This window comes from Bos indicus, chromosome 9, assembly GCF_029378745.1.
Source record: "Bos indicus isolate NIAB-ARS_2022 breed Sahiwal x Tharparkar chromosome 9, NIAB-ARS_B.indTharparkar_mat_pri_1.0, whole genome shotgun sequence".
In the NCBI taxonomy this organism is placed as follows: Eukaryota; Metazoa; Chordata; class Mammalia; order Artiodactyla; family Bovidae; genus Bos; species Bos indicus.
The window spans coordinates 89,138,788-89,160,415 of NC_091768.1; the positions used below are offsets into that span (position 1 = coordinate 89,138,788).

Sequence of the window (21,628 nt, forward strand, 5' to 3'; positions counted from 1 at the left end):
AACTTTTCCTTCCAATGATACATGTAAAACATTTGTGTCCTACATGGATGGATCCAGACATTGTCATACGGAGTGAAGAAAGTCAGACAGAAAAGGAGAACTATTGTATGATATCCCTTATATGTGAAATCTGGAAAGAAATGATACAAATAAGCTTATTTACAAAATAGAACAGATTCACAGACTTAAGAGATTGAATTTATGGTTGCCAGGGGGAAGGATGGGGATGAGATAGTTAGACGGTGGGATGGGCATGTACATGCTGCTGTAGTTAAAAGATAACCAGCAAGGGCCTACTGTGCCAGTACAGGGAACTCTGCTCAATGTGGTATGGCAGCCTGGTTGGAAGGGGTGGTTGAAAGAGAATGGATACATTAATATCTATGGCTGAGTCCCTTTGCTGTATACCTGAAACTATTGCAATATTGTTAATTGGCTATATTCCAATACAGAATAAAAAGTTAAAAAATGTGTGTTCCCAAAGTGTGCTCCTGGGTGCTGGTTTTGATTCTGTAGTGGAGTGTTAAATTTTTGGTGATTGAGTCACACCACCTGAGTTTGAACTGTGACTCCAGCTGTGAAATGTTGGGGTAGGTACTTAATCTTGGTAGCCCATGGTTTCCTCATCTGTAAAATGGGTTTTCAATAGCACTTACCTTGTGGAGTTGTTGTGAAAGTACATAGAATAATGTTGGCCTCTAGTACATACTTGGAAGGCAAAATAGTAAAAGCTTTTATTTTCCCAGGTGAGAAAGCACATGTTGGGCTGCAAATAAATGTCAATTATAGTCTTTGAAGGAGGATTGATTCAATTTTTATTTTATCTGAATTGTATATTATACATTTATATTTCTAGTGTGTAGAAAATAATCTATAACTTTTCAGTTCCGAGTTCATTGGATGTCTTATTTTGAGAATTATTGGTCTAAATAATTTTCTTCTTTGTATTGATGTGCACAACTGATTTTGACAGGAAGCTAAATGCTAATTGAAAAGTGTACTTCACACATTCTGGCAAATCAAATAATTGAAAGATTTAATTAATTTAGAGAAAAATGTTTTGCTTTCAGAATGCGCTGTCTTCAAAACATTTTAGTAAATAATTTACCTTTTGCCACAAATCATAATAAAAATGATAAAAAGCTAATAAAACTGCCACAATGCATCAATATATATGATGGTTCTTTTTGTGAGTGAATCTTGTTGCCATTTTATGTTTCTTTAGTCAAAATGAAATACTTCACATATTAGCTAAAATATGTCCTGCTCTATGACCAACCTATACAACATATTAAAAAGCAGAGACATTGCTTTGCAGACAAAGGTCTGTCTAGTCAAAACTATGTTTTTTCCAGTAGTCATGTATGCATGTGAGAGTTGGACTATAAAGAAAGCTGAGCACTGAAGAATTGATACTTTTGAACTGTGGTATTGGAGAAGACTCTTGAGAGTCCCTTGGACTGCAAGGAGATCCAACCAGTCCATCCTAAAGGAGATCAGTCCTGGGTGTTCATTGGAAGGACTGATGCTGAAGCTGAAACTCCAATAATTTGACCACCTGATGCGAAGAACTGAGTCATTTGAAAAGACCCTGATGCTGGGAAAGATTGAAGGTGGAAGGAGAAGGAGACGACAGAGGATGAGATGGTTGAATGGCATCACCGACGTGATGGACATGAGTTTGAGTAAATTCTGGGAGTTGGTGATGGACAGGGAAGCCTGGCGTGCTGCAGTCCATGGGGTCGCAAAGAATCAGACATGACTGAGCGACTGAACTGAACTGTCCTGCTCTATGTGGAAATTAATCTCAGACAATTTGCATATTCAAATGACTTTACCAGCTAACTCGCAAGTATAGAGAAGATAGAAGGCAATCCTGTGTGTGCATGTGCGTGTGTATTCAGTCATGTCTGATTTTTTGTGACCCCATGGATAGTAGCCCACCAGACTCCTCTGTCCATGGGATTTACCAGGTAAGAATACTGGAATGGGTTTCCATTTCCCTCTCCAGGGGATCTTCCTGACCTAGGGATCAAACTCCTGCATCAGCAGGCAGATTCTTTGCCACTGAACCACATGAGGATGACCATTAAGAGCCTTTATTTCAAAATGTTTTAAAGCATGGACTATGAGAATTTTGATTTTCTTTCCTAAGCTGATTTTGAGATGCATGGGTTGCCCTACAGATGTCAACATGCACTTGGAGATTCTAGAAGGCCCAGGAACAAGACAGACTTTTCCTCTTACCTGTCCTCCACCATCCTCACTTGCAGAAAACCAGCCTCCTTCAGATTTGAATAGAAAAAGCTAATGTGCTTTTAAAAGATCCTTTAAAATACATATTACATATGTAAATGAAAAAAAAACCCCTCAAACCCTTAAATGGCTGGATGAAAAGCCAGATGGGTCATGGGATGATCAGATGGCAGAGGAACGGCTTCAGAGGCAGAGAGAAGCTAACCTCAGCAGGACACTGAAGTCAAGAACCTAACTGATCAGGGATCAGTAGTGCAGAGCTGTCGAACCAATGTTGAATGAGAAAGTTACCAAAACGCTCACTGAACATGCATCCTCACTCCTGTTCTGAGCTGTAACAAAATTTATGTGTCCAATGAATGCTTGATTATTATTTTTCCAACCCAAAATGCCTGTCTAGACTTTAACCTTTATTAGTAGTGAAGAGAAAGTGAGCTGGTATTCATTAAAAAAAAAAAAAAAATTCAGGCAGATTAACAGATGACTTATACCCTTGTGAAATGTCTGTCTTGACCCAAGTGCTAGGACAGTGAGAATTAGGCCTGGTGTGGAGAAAGAAAGGCCACCCCCTCCTCTATTTTGTACAGAAGACTTTTCCACTCCTAGTCAAATGGTGGTGCTAGTTCTTTAGTTTTGAGTTTCTGCATTTCCTAATTTCATGGTCATAACAGCCTCTTGTCTACTGCCTCAGAACGGATTTCACCAAAACTGAAAATAAGGGCTCCATGCTCAGAAGTTCCCTAACGGACTCGAAAGGTTAATGTTCCTTTCCCTTGCCCTTCTATAGCATACGAAGACAGTCTTTCAGTGACATTCTTCTCCTCAAGCAGGTACTCCTATTTCTTCTTCTCAGTATATATGTATATATATACTCTTTTTCTTTTTGTTATATGTGCTACTATTTACAAACGTGATGTAACTTTACAGCTTCCCTCTCCTGTGAAAAGATGTTCATTTTTCTCTTAATGCTCCAGGGATATTTTGCAAAGTTTCTGGCAAGTATTAGTATGACGTTGAAATGTTAAGTCTAAACTTGGTACAGTGAAAATCCACTTTTTAAATGATATTCAGCTGAGTCAGAGGGCAACTCGACTACCCTTTTCTTAGCACTCACTGACAGGCTGTCTGCTTGCTCCAGATAACGCCTATTTATTTGATCCAGCTCTAGCTAGAAGGTTTTGGATTATCGAAATGTGGCAGAATTTCAAAAATTATTAATTGGACTGATCACGGGCTAGCGTGAACATGCTACCTGTTTTCGTCATCTTTGGGTGCCGTAACTTCTGTGAGTTGAAACTAAGCAATCTGAATAAGCCATTACTTGTTTCCTGAAGGCAGTCAAGTTTTCTGAAAAGCTACGCCATCTAGCAATCCAAAAGTCAGCCACCCTGTCTTTAAATTGCCTGTGATTTCAGGGCAAGTTCTCTTGGGTCTTTCTGCCTCAGTTTGCTCTCCTGTGGAAGACACTCCTGGGCACTTTTTACAGGGGGTTGGCGTGTACGTAAGTGTCTCCCTGCACCACAGAGTGCTACTTAAATAATGATGTGGCAGTCACAAAAGACAGGGCAGCATACTTTCATTTTGGTTAAAGGCATGCCACATGTTTCAGGAAATGCGTGTTACGTTCTAAGTTCTGTGCTGTGTTAAGAGGGTAACCAGTCTTCGCTCTCCCAGACATGCCCATAGTAGCCAACATAATTAAAAAAAAAAATCTTAATGTAAGTATTGAGCTTTATCAGGACTTGGGATCATGGCACTGATTTCTGTTCAAAGATGCCAGATTTTTATTGGCTTTCTGGGCCAGATATAACAGACTTGCAAAGTTACTCCATGCACAAGATTGCTAGGAAACTCACCTGGTTTTGAATATTATATATATACACACATATATTTACATACATATGTAGGTATATATATATATATATATATGTTTATTTCACATCTATGATGTATATATGATATATATATTAATGTTGAAAGTGAACTTATGAATATGAGGTTGCAGTGTTTGAATTTTATCTTAAAATACACTGAGAGACAAAAGAAATGAAATTAGATGAATCCTTATGAGATGTAGGCTTCAGAACCTGTTTCTACTCTATATAATCCTTTCCTCTTTCTCCAAAGCAAATGTTTGCTCCAATTTTGTTAATATCCTATGAAGATTGCCCCCTAGGATTTAATGCATGTGACTATACTATTCTAGTGGTTAGATATAACACTTACAGGGTATTAGGTTTCAAAGAAATTAGGAATAAAAATAACATAATCATCAGAGACAACAACATGGAGGGAAAAAAAGCAAAAATTTTGAATATGCATGTAAGTGCCATATTTCCTAGCAGATATTATTTCTTAGACTCTTGGAGGTATTTGTTTTATTTTATGGCAATGACAGTCGAGGAAAGGGATTAAAGTTTATGTTCTCAAACTTGCAGCAAGAACGGAGTCAAACAATTATCTTTCATTTCAATTAACTCTGTATCTTTCATTCAGTTTAGGATTTAGAGTTATCGACTCTCTTCCTTTTTGCTAACACCCACTCTCAACCTCTGTACAATGTAAATATTTGCACTTCAGGTCTGCTAAACATTTTCATGTGGTTTTCTGTGGCTTCGCTCAGTATTTGTCCATATTCATTTAGTCCAGTTGATCAGTACAACCGCTGAGACTCAGGGCCTGGTACCTAGGCTTTAGTTTGCCCAAAACAGAGAACAGCACTGGTTCATGGCTGCAGGTTGGCTACAAAGATTAGGCAAATAATTGCCAAAGATAAGGCAAGAATGAGAGTGACCCAGCTCTGAGTAGATCATCCATATTGGTTGTAAAATGTTCATAGCATAAGTTTCCCTCATAGTGGTTGAGAAATGGCCCTGCCCATTCATGTCCATCATGGCTGTGCCTGTCCTTAATCCCCGTGTTGGGCTCCCTGCACAGAGTGTAATAAACTGCTAGTTTTAGAGCAAGGTACTTGTATGTGTTAGTTGCTCAGTCTTTGTGACCCCCATGGATGGTAGCCCGCCAGGCTCCTCTGTCCGTGGGATTCTCCAGGCAAGAATACTACAGTGGATTGCCATACCCTTCTCCAGAGGATCTTCCCAAGGCAGGGACTGAACCCTGGCCTCCTGCACTGCAGGAAGATTCTTTACCGTTTGAGCTATAGGGAAGTCTTAGCAGGTGGCTTTTGATGAAGGTGATGGTGAGGAAGGTGATCTTGCCTCCTAGGCACCAATTCAGTCGACTTCCTCTGGATCGTTCCCACTGGACCCTGACAAAACCTTGCACATCAGTGAGTTTATCATTCTTTCTAAGGAGTGTAAATTTTTTTTCTTTCTCACTCTGAGACAGAGTCAGAATGCAGAGGCTTGCATTATCCCTGTGTGCGTGCTAAGTCGCTTCAGTTGTGTCCGACTCTACGAGACTCTATGGACTGTGGCCCACCAGGCTCCTCTGTCCGTGGGATTCTCCAGGCAAGAATATTTGAGTAGGTTGCCACGCCGTTCCTCAGGGGGTCTTCCTGGCCCAGGGATTGAACCTGCATCTCTTACATCTCCTGCATTGGTAGACAGATTCTTTACCACTAGCGCCACCTAGGAAGATCCTTGCATTATCCATTTGCCCCTAAAAATATGTTGCTGGAAAGCATCTGCTTCTGCTCGGGTCTCCCCTAGCAGACCTCTTTGGTGAGGATTCAGATGTTCAGCAATTTTGATTCAAAACCACAGGAGATGGCTGAGTCCAAACCAGCATGCCCATCACTTTCTAGTTGTATGATTTAACCTCTGGCCTCAAATTCCTCATCTGTAAAGTAGGGATAATAGGAGTGGCCCCTGGATTTAATTGTGTGGAGTAAATGAGATTAAACTACTTAATAAACCACTTGTAGTCTTCACATGTTAGAAACTCCATAGGATGAAGTCATTTTTATTCCAAGCCTAGTTACACTGCCTGATAGTAAATGTTGGTGGAATAAATGACTAAACCTCATGGTCAGTATCACAGCCACTAGGAGTTTGCGTCCATTGGACCAAACAGGGAACTTGACCTGAAAAAAAAGAACAAAAGCAGTCAGCTGAGCCTGCCATGGGTGCAATGCTGCTGTGTCTGTAATAAGCATAAAGTATTGGAAGAGAAGGTACAGAAATCCCTAACATCCTACCCTCCATTATGACTTCTCCTTTGTGACCCTAAGGGTAGTTACATCCATTTGTGATAAGAGGAGTAGGAAAGAAAATGGGCAAATTCTTGCTGAGACAAGGATGAATGAAACTTGGTACAAATGCTTCCCATTCATTTTGCTGTCCGGAGAAGTGTTCGGTTTGGCGGTTGGGCCAAGCCTGAGTCTGTACTTGTGTACAGTTGTACCCTGATTTCTCATTCAACGTGATGCCAGAGACCTGGGGTGATTTCACCCTCTGGCTCTATAACAAACACTTAATGCCCACGAGGCAGTAGGAACAGCAATCGTATTAGTATTTCCCTTTTAGGGAGCTCTGATTTTGTACCAAGCTTTTTATAAGCATGATCACATTTAATCCTTACAACCACTCCACATGGTAAACAACAGTATGGTTCCAGTTTTACAAATGAGGACACCAAAGCTTTGCAAACTTAGGTCATGTGCCCAATGTTAGATGTCTTTACAAAGGACAGTTCTAAGACTTGAAGATAAGCTTCTCTGTTTCCCAAGCCCCCACTTCCAGCCATTCCTTGATAGAACACTCATCTCTAAAGTTTCGGATCCATATGATCCTTGCCGAGGAGATCTAACCAGTCCATCCTAAAGGAAATCAGTCCTGAATGTTCATTGGAAGGACTGATGTTGAAGCTGAAACTCCAATACTTTGGTCGCCTGATGCGAAGAGCTGACTCATTGGAAAAGACCCTGATGCTGGGAAAGATTGAAGGCAAGAGGAGAAGGGGATGACAGAGGATGAGATGGTTGGATGGCATCACGGACTCAATGGACATGGTTAGTGATGGACAGGGAAGCCTGGAGTGCTACAATCCATGGGGTCACAAAGAGTCAGACACGACTGAGTGACTGAACTGAACTGAATTGATCCTTGCCTTGGAGGAGCAAGCTGAGCATCTAGGCTGATAAGAGATAAGAGAACAGTCTTTTGGACTCTGTGGGAGAGGGAGAGGGTGGGATGATTTGGGAGAATGGCATTGAAACATGTATAATATCATATATGAAATAAGTCGCCAGTCCAGGTTCGACGCACGATACTGGATGCTTGGGGCTGGTGCACTGGGACGACCCAGAGGAATGGTATGGGGAGGGAGAAGGGTTCAGGATGGGGAACACATGTATACCTGTGGCAGATTCATTTTGATACATGGCAAAACCAATACAATATTATAAAATTAAAAAAATTAAAAAAAAGGGAAAAAAATTAAAAAAAAGAGACATAAAAGCATACACCCTCAGGGTCTCAGTATCTTCATCTGTAAACTGGGAATAATATTATCTGACTCATAGAAGCTTTATGGCTCTTCATGGGGATTAAATTGAATAATGTAAGTAAAAGAACTTTGCAAAAAGTTCAGCCTTTTGAAACATAGGTGTTAGATGCAGAATGCATAAATAATGATTTAGTTACATGTCACCACATGAGTGAGAGTGGCTCTTGTGTGATGCTATGAAATGGGGATGAAAGGTGGGTTCATTTGTGCTCTAAAGGCCTGAGAGTGTGTGCAGTGGTGGAGGTGTGGGTGGAGAGGCTTGGGCCCCGAGGCAGGTGGGAAAGGTTGTAAGTAGGGCAGGCAGAGGGGTGGGGCTTTGGCGGGGTAGTGGCAGACAGGCTGGGAGTCAGCCAGCTCCCTCTCTGTAATCCTGTCCCTGGGGCATCCCAGTAGTCCTTGGGATGCGCTATGACTTGTCTGAGAAGACAAGCGGCCAGGAGCTGCCCTCGCAGTTCTGTTGTAAAAAACCACAAACACTGGTTCAGCTGCACACCTGGCACTTCATTTTACTAAGCCCGGCCATCAGGAGCTTGAATTGGCTTCTCTCTTCTATTTATAGTCATCAGCAACTCTCAGTTCTTTGAGGTTTCCTGCTACGAATGAATGCAGATGGAGGCACAGCCCTCCAGCTTCCCTTTCTCACTACCGTGAAGACAACGCACAGCCCCGGGTGGGAACTGGCAGTCATGAGCGGGGAGAGACAGGCCCTGACAAAAGGACCACCTAGGGAAATGGACAAGTCTATGCACTCACGGCCCCTGGTCTGGGTCCCTGTCCTTTGCTGGGACAGTAGATTGCCACTGGGGTTTTGGCATTTCTTTTTTCTCTGCTGCTGCTGCTAAGTTGCTTCAGTTTTGTCCGACTCTGTGCGACCCCATAGACGGCAGCCCACCAGGCTCCGCTGTCTCTGGGATTCTCCAGGCGAGAACACTGGAGTGGGTTGCCATTTCCTTCTCCAATGCAGGAAAGTGAAAAGTGAAAGTGAAGTCGCTCAGTCGTGTCTGACTCTTCTCGACCACATGGACTGCAGCCTACCAGGCTCCTCCATCCATGGGATTTTCCAGGCAAGAGTACTGGAGTGGGTTGGCATTGCCTTCTCCTTCTTTTTCCTCGGATCCCATCAAACTGTACTCTGACCAAATAACCAGCAGCTGAGCTCTCTAAACACGCTTATTCCCCTAGATTGGTTCAGAAGACCTGAAAGCCCTTTTGCAAATGGATGAACTACATTTCTGAGACCCTTCTTCCCTCTGCTGTTCATAGAAATAGTCTCAGCGGGGTATTTCCTTTTCAGAAGTTCGAAAAAGGCACGAAGAAATCCACAAGAAACTTTGAGTTTATCTCACAGAAAGCTGTCTTTTATACTCTCATCTTTACTTACCATTGGGGCTTCCCTGGTGGCTCAGACAGTAAAGAATCTGTCTGCAGTGCAGGAGACCTGGATTCGATCCCTGGGTCGGGAAGATCCCTTGGAGAAGGGAATGGCTACCCACTCCAGTATTCTTGCCTGGATAATCCCATGGACAGGGGAGCTTGGTGGGCTACAATCCATGGGGTTGCAAGGAGCTGGACACGACTGAGCGACTAACATACACTTACTATAGCCAGTCATCTGTCAGCATTCACTTCCTTAAAACCATGTGCTGTAAAGTAAGAGATGATCACATCATATATGACAATCCATTTGACTATATTTCACCTTAAAACTATGTGACAAATATAGATTTCTTTGAAATTTTGAAAATTCTACTTACATCATTTTTTTTTTTTTTTTTGCTTATTTTTGTTTCTACAGTCACCATGTGAAATTGGTGGCACTCAAGACAAAAGGACACACACTGCTGCCTCTGCACCTTTTTAGCAAGAAACACAAAGCCCTTCCCCAAAGTCTCTACCCCTGCCCTGCCCCAGGCTTCCCTGCACCAAATTTTACTAAAGGATATTTAGAGATTACTTAGAATCCAATATAGTTCAATTTGACACACACTGTTCAGTTTTTTTTTTCCTGATTTTATTTAAGGAATGAGTAATATTTACAAAGGCCCTGCTGTGGTTTATTAACGTCTGTCCAGAGTCTCTGCTCCCAACCGGACTGAAAGCGTCTTAAGTACAATGACGGGTTTGTGCCCGCCTCACTCTAGCGCCGCGGGGGGACTGGGATGCTCTGGATGTTGTTGTTTAGTTACTCAGTGGTGTCTGGCTCTTTGCTACCCCGTGGACAGTAGCCTGCCAGGCTTCTCTGTCCAAGGGGATTCTCCAGGCAAGAATACCGGAGTGGGTTGCTATTTCCTTCTCTAGGGGATATTCCCAGTCCAGGGATCCAACCTGCATCTTCTGTGTTGGCAAGCAGATTCTTCACCACTGAGTCACTTGGGAAGCCCTGCCCTGGGTGTTGGGGGCACAACTGTGTGTGATAGAGCCTGACCTGTTCCTCGATCCTGGGGCATTCACTATCAGTTATGGTCACTAAGGCACATGGTAGGATATGTGATTATTACACAGTGACCATCATGTCACATATTACAATATGGCGAAGTGGAATGTGATGAGTGCTTCATGAAAAGTCAACATGTGGTGTGGAAGCAAGGAAGGGAATCTATTTCTGGGGGAGGGGTGATGGGAAGGAGGGATGGAGAGGGAGGAGATGGTTAGAGATGGTTTCACATAGGAAGTAACATTTGCCCATGGCCCTAATAGATGGGTAATGTTTACCTAGGAAGATTTAAGGAAAGACAAGAACATAAGTAAAGCATGGGGATAAAAGATCTGAGGACTCATTAGCCAGCTTGTGGAAACATGGATGAGAAGAGTGCAGGGGAATGGTGTGAGATTATTTTGTAATTGAGAGTTAACTGTCACACTTCTGGACTGATGGTGTAGATACTCTAGAGTAGGGTTGGAATGAAATGAAAACTTAACCTTAGGAAAATGCTGTGTAAATTGTAATTCTCAGATGAAGAGTGAGCGTGTCACTCTGGAGGTGATTAAACTAGTTCAAGAGAAAGTGAAAAGTGAAAGTGAAGGTGACTCAGTTGTGTCTGACTCTTTGTGACCCCATGGACTGTATATCCCATGGAATTCTCTAGGCCAGAACACTGGAGTGGGTAGCCTATCCCTTCTCCAGGGGATCTTCCCAACCCAGGAATCAAACGGGGGTCTCCTGCATTGTAGGCGGTTTCTTTACCAGGAAAGCCCCAGTTCAAGACAGGTGTGACACAATTTAAAAAGTCTTGATTGTTTATGGTTGTAAAGAATATTTTTGTTCCCAAAATAACTAGCATAAAAAGAAGTAGGTTAGGATTCAGAAGATATAACTCTGCCACTGATGTGCTGAATAATCTCAGCAAATAACTTGCATGGTCAAGGCTCTGTTTTCCCAACTGTAAAATGGGCATAACAACTACCAAACACTGATTAAAGATGCTCCTAGTGATGCAACGAAGATTAAGTGACAGAACTTGAAAAGTTATATATATGTGTTACTCATATATGTGTAAAATGCTATTAACTTGGAATATTTTTCTAGTACAATTATTTTATTTAAACAAAATGTAGAATTAGAAGAGTACATGATTCTATTAGATTAGATTAAGGCTGTTTTAATTTGTTTGTAGTTATTAAATAGGTACTTTGTACTAGATGCTGAATAGTTTTTTAAAAAATATTTTATTGTGGTAAGAACACTTAACATGAGCTCTATTTTCTTAACAAATGGAAGGAAGCCCAAAAGGGAGGGATATATGTATATATATGGCTGATTTACTTTGCTGTACAGTAGAAACTAACACAATGTGGTAAAGCAACTCTACTTCAAAAAAATTGATTAGCCGTACATACACACGTATCCATACGTATGGCTGAATCCCTTCACTGTTCACCTGAAACTATCCCAGCATGGTTAATTGGCTATACCCCAATACAAAACAGAAAGCTAAGAAATTAATTAAAAAACTGTTGTTAACTATAGATGTTGTTCAATAGATCTCTCAGTTCAGTTCATTTGTTCAGTCACTCAGTCGTGTCCAACTCTTTGCGACCCCATGAACCGCAGCATGCCAGGACTCCCTGTCCATCACCAACTCCCGGAGTCCACCCAAACCCATCTTCCTTAAGTCAGTGATGCCATCCAACCATCTCATCCTCTGTCATCCCCTTCTCCTCCTGCCCTCAATCTTTCCCAGCATCAGGGTCTTTTCAAATGAATCACTTCTTTGCATCAGCTGGCCAAAGGATTGGAGTTTCAGCTTCAGCATCAGTCCTTCCAATTAACACCCAGGACTGATCTGCTTTGGGATGGACTGGTTGGATCTCCTTGCAGTCCAAGGGACTTTCAAGAGTCTTTTCCAGCACCACAGTTCAAAAGCATCAATTTTTCAGCGCTCAACTTTCTTTATAGTCCACCTCTCACATCCATACATAACCACTGGAAAAACCACAGCCTTGACTAGATGGGCCTTGTTGACAAAGTAATGTCTTTGCTTTTTAATATGCTGTCTAGGTTGGTCATAACTTTCCTTCCAAGAAGTAAGCATCTTAATTTCATGGCTGCAATCACCATCTACAGTGATTTTTGAGCCCAGATAAGTAAAGTCAGACAACAGATCTCTCAGTTCAGTTCAGTTCAGTCTCTCAGTCATGTCCAACTCTTTGACCCCATGAATCACAGCACGCCAGGCCTCCCTGTCCATCACCAACTCCCGGAGTTCACTCAAACTCATGTCTATCAAGTTGGTGATGCCATCCAGCCATCTCATCCTCTGTTGTCCTCTTTTCCTCCTGCCCCCAATCCCTCCAAGCATCAGAGTCTTCTCCAATGAGTCAACTCTCCGCATGAGGTGAAGTACTGGAGTTTCAGCTTTAGCATCATTCCTTCCAAAGAATACCCAGGAATGATCTCCTTTAGAATGGACTGGTTGGATCTCCTTGCAGTCCAAGGGACTCTCAAGAGTCTTCTCCAATACCACAGTTCAAAAGCATCACTTCTTTGGCACTCAGCTTTCTTCACAATCCAACTCCCACATCCATACATGACCACTGGAAAAACCATGCCTTAATTAGATGGATCTTTGTTGGCAAAGTAATGTTTCTGCTTTTGAATATGCTAGTGGAGGTGATAGAATTCCAGTTGAGCTATTCCAAATCCTGAAAGATGATGCTGTGAAAGTGCTGCACTCAATATGCCAGCAAATTTGGAAAACTCAGCAGTGGCCACAGGACTGGAAAAGGTCAGTTTTCATTCCAAGCCCAAAGAAAGGCAATGCCAAAGAATGCTCAAACTACTGCACAATTGCACTCATTTCACACGCTAGTAAAGTAATGCTCAAAATTCTCCAAGCCAGGCTTCAGCAATATGTGAACCGTGAACTTCCTGATGTTCAGGCTGGTTTTAGAAAAGGCAGAGGAACCAGAGATCAAATTGCCAACATCCACTGGATCATTGAAAAAACAAGAGAGTTCCAGAAAAAAAACATCTATTTCTGCTTTATTGACTCTGCCAAAGCCTTTGACTGTGTGGACCACAATAAACTGTGGAAAATTCTGAAAGAGATGGAAATACCAGACCAGCTGATCTGCCTCTTGAGAAATTTGTATGCAGGTCAGGAAGCAACAGTTAGAACTGGACATGGAACAACAGACTGGTTCCAAATAGGAAAAGGAGTCCATCAAGGCTGTATTTGTCACGCTGCTTATTTATTTATATGTAGAGTACATCATGAGAAATGCTGGACTAGAAGAAACACAAGCTGGAATCAAGATTGCTGGGAGAAATATCAATCACCTCAGATATGCAGATGACACCACCCTTATGGCAGAAAGTGAGGAGGAACTAAAAAGCCTCTTGATGAAAGTGAAAGTGGATAGTGAAAAAGTTGGCTTAAAGGTCAACATTCAGAAAACAATGATCATGGCATCCGGTCCCATCACTTCATGGGAAATAGATGGGGAAACAGTGGAAACAGTGTCAGACTATATTTTGGGGGGCTCCAAAATCACTGCAGATGGTGATTGCAGCCATGAAATAAAAAGATGCTTACTCCTTGGAAGGAAAGTTATGACCAACCTAGATAGCATATTAAAAAGCAGAGACATTACTTTGCCAACATAGGTTCGTCTAGTCAAGGCTATGGTTTTTCCTGTGGTCATGTATGGATGTGAGAGCTGGAGTGTGAAGAAGGCTGAGCGCTGAAGAATTGAGAACTGTGGTGTTGGAGAAGACTCTTGAGAGTCCCTTGGACTGCAAGGAGATCCAACCAGTCCATTCTGAAGGAGATCAGCCCTGGGATTTCTTTGGAAGGAATGATACTAAAGCTGAAACTCCAGTACTTTGGCCACCTCATGAGAAGAGCTGACTCATTGGAAAAGACTCTGATACTGGGAGGGATTGAGGGCAGGCGGAGAAGGGGACGACAGAGGATGAGATGGCTGGATGGCATCACTGACTCGATGGACGTGAGTCTGAGTGAACTCTGGGGGTTGGTGATGGACAGAGAGGCCTGGGGTGCTGTGATTCATGGGGTCACAAAGAGTCGGACACAACTGAGCGACTGATCTGATCTGATCTAGGTTGGTCATAACTTTTCTTCCAAGGAGTAAGCATCTTTTAATTTCATGGCTGCAATCACCATCTGCAGTGATTTTGGAGCCCCCCAAAATAAAGTCTGACACTGTTACCACTGTTTCCCCATCTATTTGCCATGAAGTGATGGGACCAGATGCTATGATCTTAGTGTTCTGAATGTTGAGCTTTAAGCCAACTTTTTCAGTCTCCTCTTTCACTTTCATCAAGAGGCTCTTTAGTTCCTCTTCACTTTCTGCCATAAGGGGGTGTCATCTGCATATCTGAGGTTATTGATATTTTTCCTGGCAATCTTGATTCCAGCTTATGCTTCCTCCAGCCCAGTGTTTCTCATGATGTACTCTACACATAAGTTAAATAAGCAAGGTGACAATATACAGCCTTGACGTACTCCTTTTCCTATTTGGAACCAGTCTGTTGTTCCATGTCCAGTTCTAACTGTTGCTTCCTGACCTGCATATAGGTTTCTCAAGAGGCAGATCAGGTGGTCTGGTATTCCCATCTCTTTCAGAATTTTCCACAGTTTATTGTGATCCACACAGTCAAAGGCTTTGGCATAGTCAATAAAGCAGAAATAGATGTTTTTTTTCTGGAACTCTCTTGTTTTTTCAATGATCCAGTGGATGTTGGCAATTTGATCTCTGGTTCCTCTGCCTTTTCTAAAACCAGCTTGAACATCTGGAAGTTCACAGTTCACGTATTCCTGAGCCTGGCTTGGAGAATTTTGAGCATTATTAGCGTGTTAGATGAGTGCAATTGTGCAGTAGTTTGAGCATTCTTTGGCATGGCCTTTCTTTGGGATTGGAATGAAAACTGACCTTTTCCAGTCCTGTGGCCACTGCTGAGTTTTCCAAATTTGCTGGCATATTGAGTGCAGTACTTTCACAGCATCATCTTTCAGGATTTGAAATAGCTCAACTGGAATTCCATCACCTCCACGAGCTTTGTTTGTAGTGATGCTTTCTAAGGCCCACTTGAGTTCACATTCCAGGATGTCTGGCTCTAGGTCAGTGATCATACCATCATGATTATCTTGGTCGTGAAGATCTTTTTTGTACAGTTCTTCTGTGTATTCTTGCCACCTCTTCTTAATAGCTTCTGCTTCTGTTAGGTCCATACCATTTCTGTCCTTTATCAAGCCCATCTTTGTATGAAATATTCCCTTGGTATCTCTAATTTTCTTGAGGAGATCTCTAGCCTTTCCCATTCTGTTGTTTTCCTCTATTTCTTTGCATTGATTGCTGAGGAAGGCTTTCTTATCTCTTCTTGCTATTCTTTGGAACTCTGCATTCAGATGCTTATATCTTTCCTTTTCTTCTTTGCTTTTCACTTCTCTTCTTTTCACAGCTATTTGTAAGGCCTCCCCAGACAGCCATTTTACTCTTTTGCATTTCTTTTCCATGGGGATGGTCTTGATCCTGTCTCCTGTACAATGTCACGAACCTCATTCCATAGTTCATCAGGCACTCTATCTATCAGATCTAGGCCCTTAAATCTATTTCTCACTTCCACTGTATAATCATAAGGGATTTGATTTAGGTCATACCTGAATGGTCTAGTGGTTTTCCCCACTTTCTTCAATTTAAGTCTGAATTTGGCAATAAGGAGTTCATGATCTGAGCCACAGTCAGCTCCCGGTCTTGTTTTTGCTGACTTTATAGAGCTTCTCCATCTTTGGCTGCAAAGAATATAATCAATCTGATTTCAGTGTTGACCATCTGGTGATGTCCATGTGTAGAGTCTTCTCTTGTGTTGTTGGAAGAGGGTGTTTGCTATGATCAGTGCGTTCTCTTGGCCAAACTCTATTAGCCTTTGCCCTGCTTCATTCCGTATTCCAAGGCCAAATTTTCCTGTTACTCCAGGTGTTTCTTGACTTCCTACTTTTGCATTCCAGTCCCCTATAATGAAAAGGACATCTTTTTTGGGTGTTAGTTCTAAAAGGTCTTGTAGGTCTTCATAGAACCCTTCAACTTCAACTTCTTCAGCATTCCTGGTTGGGGCATAGACTTGGATTACTGTGATATTGAATGGTTTGCCTTGGAAACAAACAGAGATCATTCTGTCGTTTTGGAGATTGCATCCAAGTACTGCATTTTGGACTCTTTTGTTGACCATGATGGCTACTCCATTTCTTCTAAGGGATTCCTGCCCGCAGTAGTAGATATAATGGTCATCTGAGTTAAAGTCACCCATTCCAGTCCATTTTAGTTTGCTGATTCCTGGAATGTCGACATTCACTCTTGCCATCTCCTGTTTGACCACTTCCAATTTGTCCTGATTCATGGACCTGACATTCCAGGTTCCTATGCAATATTGCTCTTTACAGCATCGGACCTTGCTTCTATCACCAGTCACATCCACAGCTGGGTATTGTTTTTGCTTTGGCTCCATCCCTTCATTCTTTCTGGAGTTATTTCTCTATTGATCTCTAGTAGCATATTGGGCACCTACTGACCTGGGGATTTCCTCCTTCAGTATCCTATCATTTTGCCTTTTCATACTGTTCATGGGGTTCTCAAGGCAAGAATACTGAAGTGGTTTGCCATTCCCTTCTCCAGTGGACCTCATTCTGTCAGACCTCTCCACCATGACCTGCCTGTCTTGGGTGGCCCCACAGGGCATGGCTTAGTTTCATTGAGTTAGACAAGGCTGTGGTCCTAGTGTGATTAGGTTGACTAGTTTTCTGTGATTATGGTTTCAGTGTGTCTGCCCTGTGATGCCCTCTTGCAACACCTACAGTCTTACTTGGGTTTCTCTTACCTTGGATGTGGGGTATCTCTTCACGGCTGCTCCAGCAAAGCACAGCCGCTGCTCCTTACCTTGGATGAGGGGTATCTCCTCACTGACACCCCTCCTGACCTTGAACATGGAATAGCTCCTCTAGGCCCTCCTTTACCTGTGCAGCCACCGCTCCTTGGACGTGGGGTTGCTTCTCTCGGCTGCCGCCCCTGGCCTTGGGCATGGGGTAGCTCCTCCCGCACGCCACCCCTGACCTTGGATGTGGGTAGCTCCTCTCAGAGGCAAGGATACCAATTAAAAAAAAAAAGAAAAGGCAAAGACTTGTTCAGGGTTGGGAGTTGGCGGGGGGAAGGCCAAGCACACTAAATAATTTGATTTCAGTTACAATAAATCTCAAGTGATAATACTCTACTCCTGAGGATGCTCCCTGGTGGGCAATGTTGGGGCATTTTATTTTAAGCAGAAAAGTACAGGGACAGGGTGACATCATAACATTCAGCATGAGGAACATTGCTCACATTGGTCTGTGGGCCTACCCCTCCAGATTATTTAGGCTTCACAAATCAAGCCAAGAGGTATTTCCAAATTTAGTTTGTGAGGGAAAGGTTTCGTAGAAGAATGTTGTTTTCTAGGAAATGAAAAAGCAGAAAGCAAAGTCTCCTGCTTACTATGGCATTCATGTTGCATAAGCAATATTAATAGAGTTGAGTATTAATCATTCAGAGCAGCTCACAAATTATCTATGTTCAGATTACACAGGGCCCTTGCTTCACTTTCTTCTCACCATCTGGAGTCTGTCCATTTGACTCCTCCCTCGGCACTTGGAAGAGAAGCAAAACTGAAGTGCACCAATTTTCCACTTGATAACAGCCATGGTGAAAAGCTCAGTAGGGGAAGGGGTTTATACTGTTAAGCCGAAGAAAGTTTTTGGATTGCTTAAGGCTCCAATTTGTTGATGGGATTTCTAGAATTCACCAACACCGATATTTGAGAATTGAGTACTCTAGACAAGTTTGTAGATTTACGAAAGTGTAACTAACAAGGGCTGTCCTTAAATTTCTTATCCAGCTCTTCAGTTCTAAATTTATTGCCAATTTTGTTTATCAAACTTATTCTCAGAGGAGTGGTATTTGCTAGGGCCACAAGGAAACATCTGTGAGCTTAAACCTTAGAGGCAGATAGCCAATTAGAACATTTGGCATTTAAGGCTTAGATTGCAGAAGAGAAAAATTAATCAAGGAAACCCTTAAAAATATTGAGAAGGCAACTTAAAAAAAGTCTTATCACTGATGAACTGAAGTATTGAGTTCATGTTAATTAAGAAATGTCAGGATTTAATAATGAATCAATGAGGACTGTCATATTATGGGAAGGTTGGATGTTGATGTCAATCTCTGTTGCCAGGATTTATGGCAGATTATATAATAGAATCCTGAGCTCTGTGAGATCAAAGGAAAATGCTGGCTCTCTCTTCATCCATTCTCTTAGGTCAAGCCTACCCAGCAAGAAGCCAAGTTGAGAGTTGAGCAATTATCTGAAGTGGGCAGTAAAGACTGCCAAAACCAGATAATACATAACCAGAAAGTCACCATGGAGGGAAAATGTGGACTGAAAATAGAAGGGAAGGGGGTAAAATGTCAAACAGTTTGGTCAGTGTCCACAGTCTACAGTCACTGGATAACAGCCAATTCCTGGCTTAATGTAATTATCTAGAATGAGTATAAAGACTAGAGTTAAAAAAAAGATGAATTCATTACCAAGGTTGTTGTATATTTGTGCAAAATTTCTCTGTATCTGAATTACTATCTGTGACATGCTGATTTTTGAGTAGTCCCAGGGATTTTACTATTTTAGATTAGTATGTCGAGGTGACTGAGGAAGCCCAAGCACTCTATTGTCTTACATGGAGAATACATTTTAGATGAATTGAACGTTATATTTAATTAACCTTTTCCACCTACAGCATAGGCTTACGAACTTTCCATTGAAAACTTTGATTCTCCCTTACCTTTATCATTTCCTTATGTGGTAATTTCTGTATCTCCTTGATGTCCATAGAATTTATCAAGGAATAGTACAAACCCACTGGAATAGGGTTTGTATTATCTTTGGTTAAAAGATAAAAAATAAAACTACCAAAGTCTTAGATCAATGTCATTTTTTTTCTTCGATTCGAAATGGAAACCATAAACTACTTACTCTGAGCAGATGTTTCCTAGACCTAAAATATAGTTGTCATTCCTTGACCCCTATAAATCTGTCATTGTGTACCTGCTAATCTTGAAAACTCCTTAATTCAACATTAAACTTTCCATTTGTTGTTTTTTTATTGAGAAAAAGTTCATAAATTAGATTCCCTGTTGCTTAGAATTAAGAAAAAACACAGTCAGGCTAGTATTACAGAGAGAAAAACAAGTTATGAAGTTAATATTTTTTCACTCTATCATGTCTTGTACTTTGAAAGCCATCGTATACATCATTTGGGGGAAAAAAAAAACACCCAAAAAATAACCCAGGGCCTTTTTTCAATAGCTCAGGCTGATGTTTGAAATTCACAGTGAAAATTGCCCATGGAATATTCTTGAAGTACTGCTAGGGAGACCATTGGAAACCTTATATAAAGTAAAAATTCAAGAAGAATTTTGCATGAAGTAAGGATTAAGAAAGTTGTTTTGTAAATAATATGAATGCGTGTATTAAGTGGCATTGTTAAATTTCTCACTCACTCTGTGTAGGGACTGCTTTTCCTGTCATAGAGCAATGTCTGAATCTCTGTGATATACCCATATAACACAGCCACCAGAGGTTCAAATCAGCTTCTGGTGAACTCATGTTTGGAGATGCTGTGGGCCAGCATTTTTTGCTCTAATAGCAAAATTGATCTACAAAAACAGAATTCATCCTATGGACCTGAGTTGGTAGGGTGGGTGGTGGTCTATGAATTTCGCATGATTGCTTGCTCATGGCATCCATGGTAAATATCTTATGCCTTCCTTAGCTTTGTAAAAGACTATGATCAGGAAGTCATGTGCAGATGTGAGAGCTGGTCTGTAAAGAAGGCTGAGCACCAAAGAATTGATACTTTCGAACTGTGGTGTTGGAGAAGACTCTTGAGGGTCCCTTAAACAGCAAGGAGATCAAACCAGTCAATCCTAAAAGAACCAACCCTGAATATTCATTGGAAGGACTGATGCTGAAGCTGAAGCTCTAGCACTTTGGCCACCTGATGTGAAGAGCCAACTCACTGGAAAAAAACCTGATGCTGGAAAGATTGAAGGAAGGAGGAAAAGGGGATGACAGAGGACAGCAGATGGTTGGATGGCACCACTGACTCGATGGACATGAGTTTGAGCAAGCTCTAGGAGTTGGTGATGGACAGGGAAGCCTGGTGTCCTACACTGCAGTCCTTGGGGTCGCAAAGAGTCAGACACGACTGAGCAACTGAAGAACAACAACGACCAGGAAATTTTGAGCTGAACAGTTACATGAAACATCGATTCACCAAAACTTATTGATAATTGAGACTGCTTTATCTTCAACCACCTTGTTTAATTTATGCAAATAATCAAACCACTTTTAATTATGAAAATGTCTAGAAACCACCCACACAAGCCTTTCCCTCACCGTTAGAAACAAAACGAGGATGCAAACTAGGAGACTTAAGCATACAAACTTCTTCTCATTGTCTAGGATTGTAGCACCACATCTTAGCAAGCTCTTTTTGAGAAAGGATGTAGATATTAATCTGGATTTGGAATCACCACTGAGACATATGTGAATATTTTAGTTTTCTTTCTTTTTTTTTTTTCTCTCCTGTCTTCTTCCGTAAATACGTTAGACCTAATTCAGCCATTCGGTTTGAAGGAGGGTTTTTCATTTAGTTTCTCTGATTATCAAATGTGTTTTGCCAGGGGCGGAGCAGTAACTGATCAGGGTAATTGATGTGTTTCTTGAGACCAGGTTCAGGATACACTCTGTAAGCTACATCCTCTGTATGCACCGTGCGATCCAAGTTTCTTTATGTGTGATCAGGGATGTTAACCAATGTATCTACAATGCTCAGTAGTCCACTTCACATACAGAAAGCCCAAACTTTTTTTTTTTAAAGCTCTTTTATTTTACTCTTCTCCCCCTCAGAGCTCTACCATAGCTACTAGTAAGTAAGAACATTTCCTTATTTGAATTTCACAACCTCCTTTTTCTTTTGCCACTTGTGCTAATAGGAAGCAAAATGTGTGTGTGCTTAAGTGTTTTATAGAAGGATAAAACATTTACAATTTTGTGTTGTTTCAGGTGTATAGAGAATGATCCAGTTATACATGCAAATATATACATCAGTTCAGTTCAGTTCAGTCGCTCAGTCGTGTCCGACTCTTTGTGACCCCATGAATCGCAGCACGCCAGGCCTCCCTGTCCATCACCAACTCCGGGCGTTCACTCAGACTCACATCCGTTGAGTCGGTGATGCCATCCAGCCATCTCATCCTCTGTTGTCCCCTTCTCCTCCTGCCCCCAATCCCTCCCAGCATCAGTCTTTTCCTATGAGTCAACTCTTCGAATGAGGTGGCCAAAGTCCTGGAGTTTCAA

At 41.7% G+C, this 21,628-nt stretch overlaps 1 protein-coding gene across 1 annotated transcript in view; it reads left to right on the forward strand.

Annotated features, from left to right (window-relative positions):
* Positions 1 to 2,959: 2,959 nt before the first annotated feature.
* Positions 2,960 to 21,628, forward strand: part of ESR1 (estrogen receptor 1) — a 410,467-nt gene continuing 391,798 nt past the window's right edge. The window contains exon 1 of the mRNA XM_070796395.1: positions 2,960 to 3,086. The gene's annotated coding sequence lies outside the window, so the exon portion shown is untranslated. The remainder of the gene's footprint in view (positions 3,087 to 21,628) is intronic.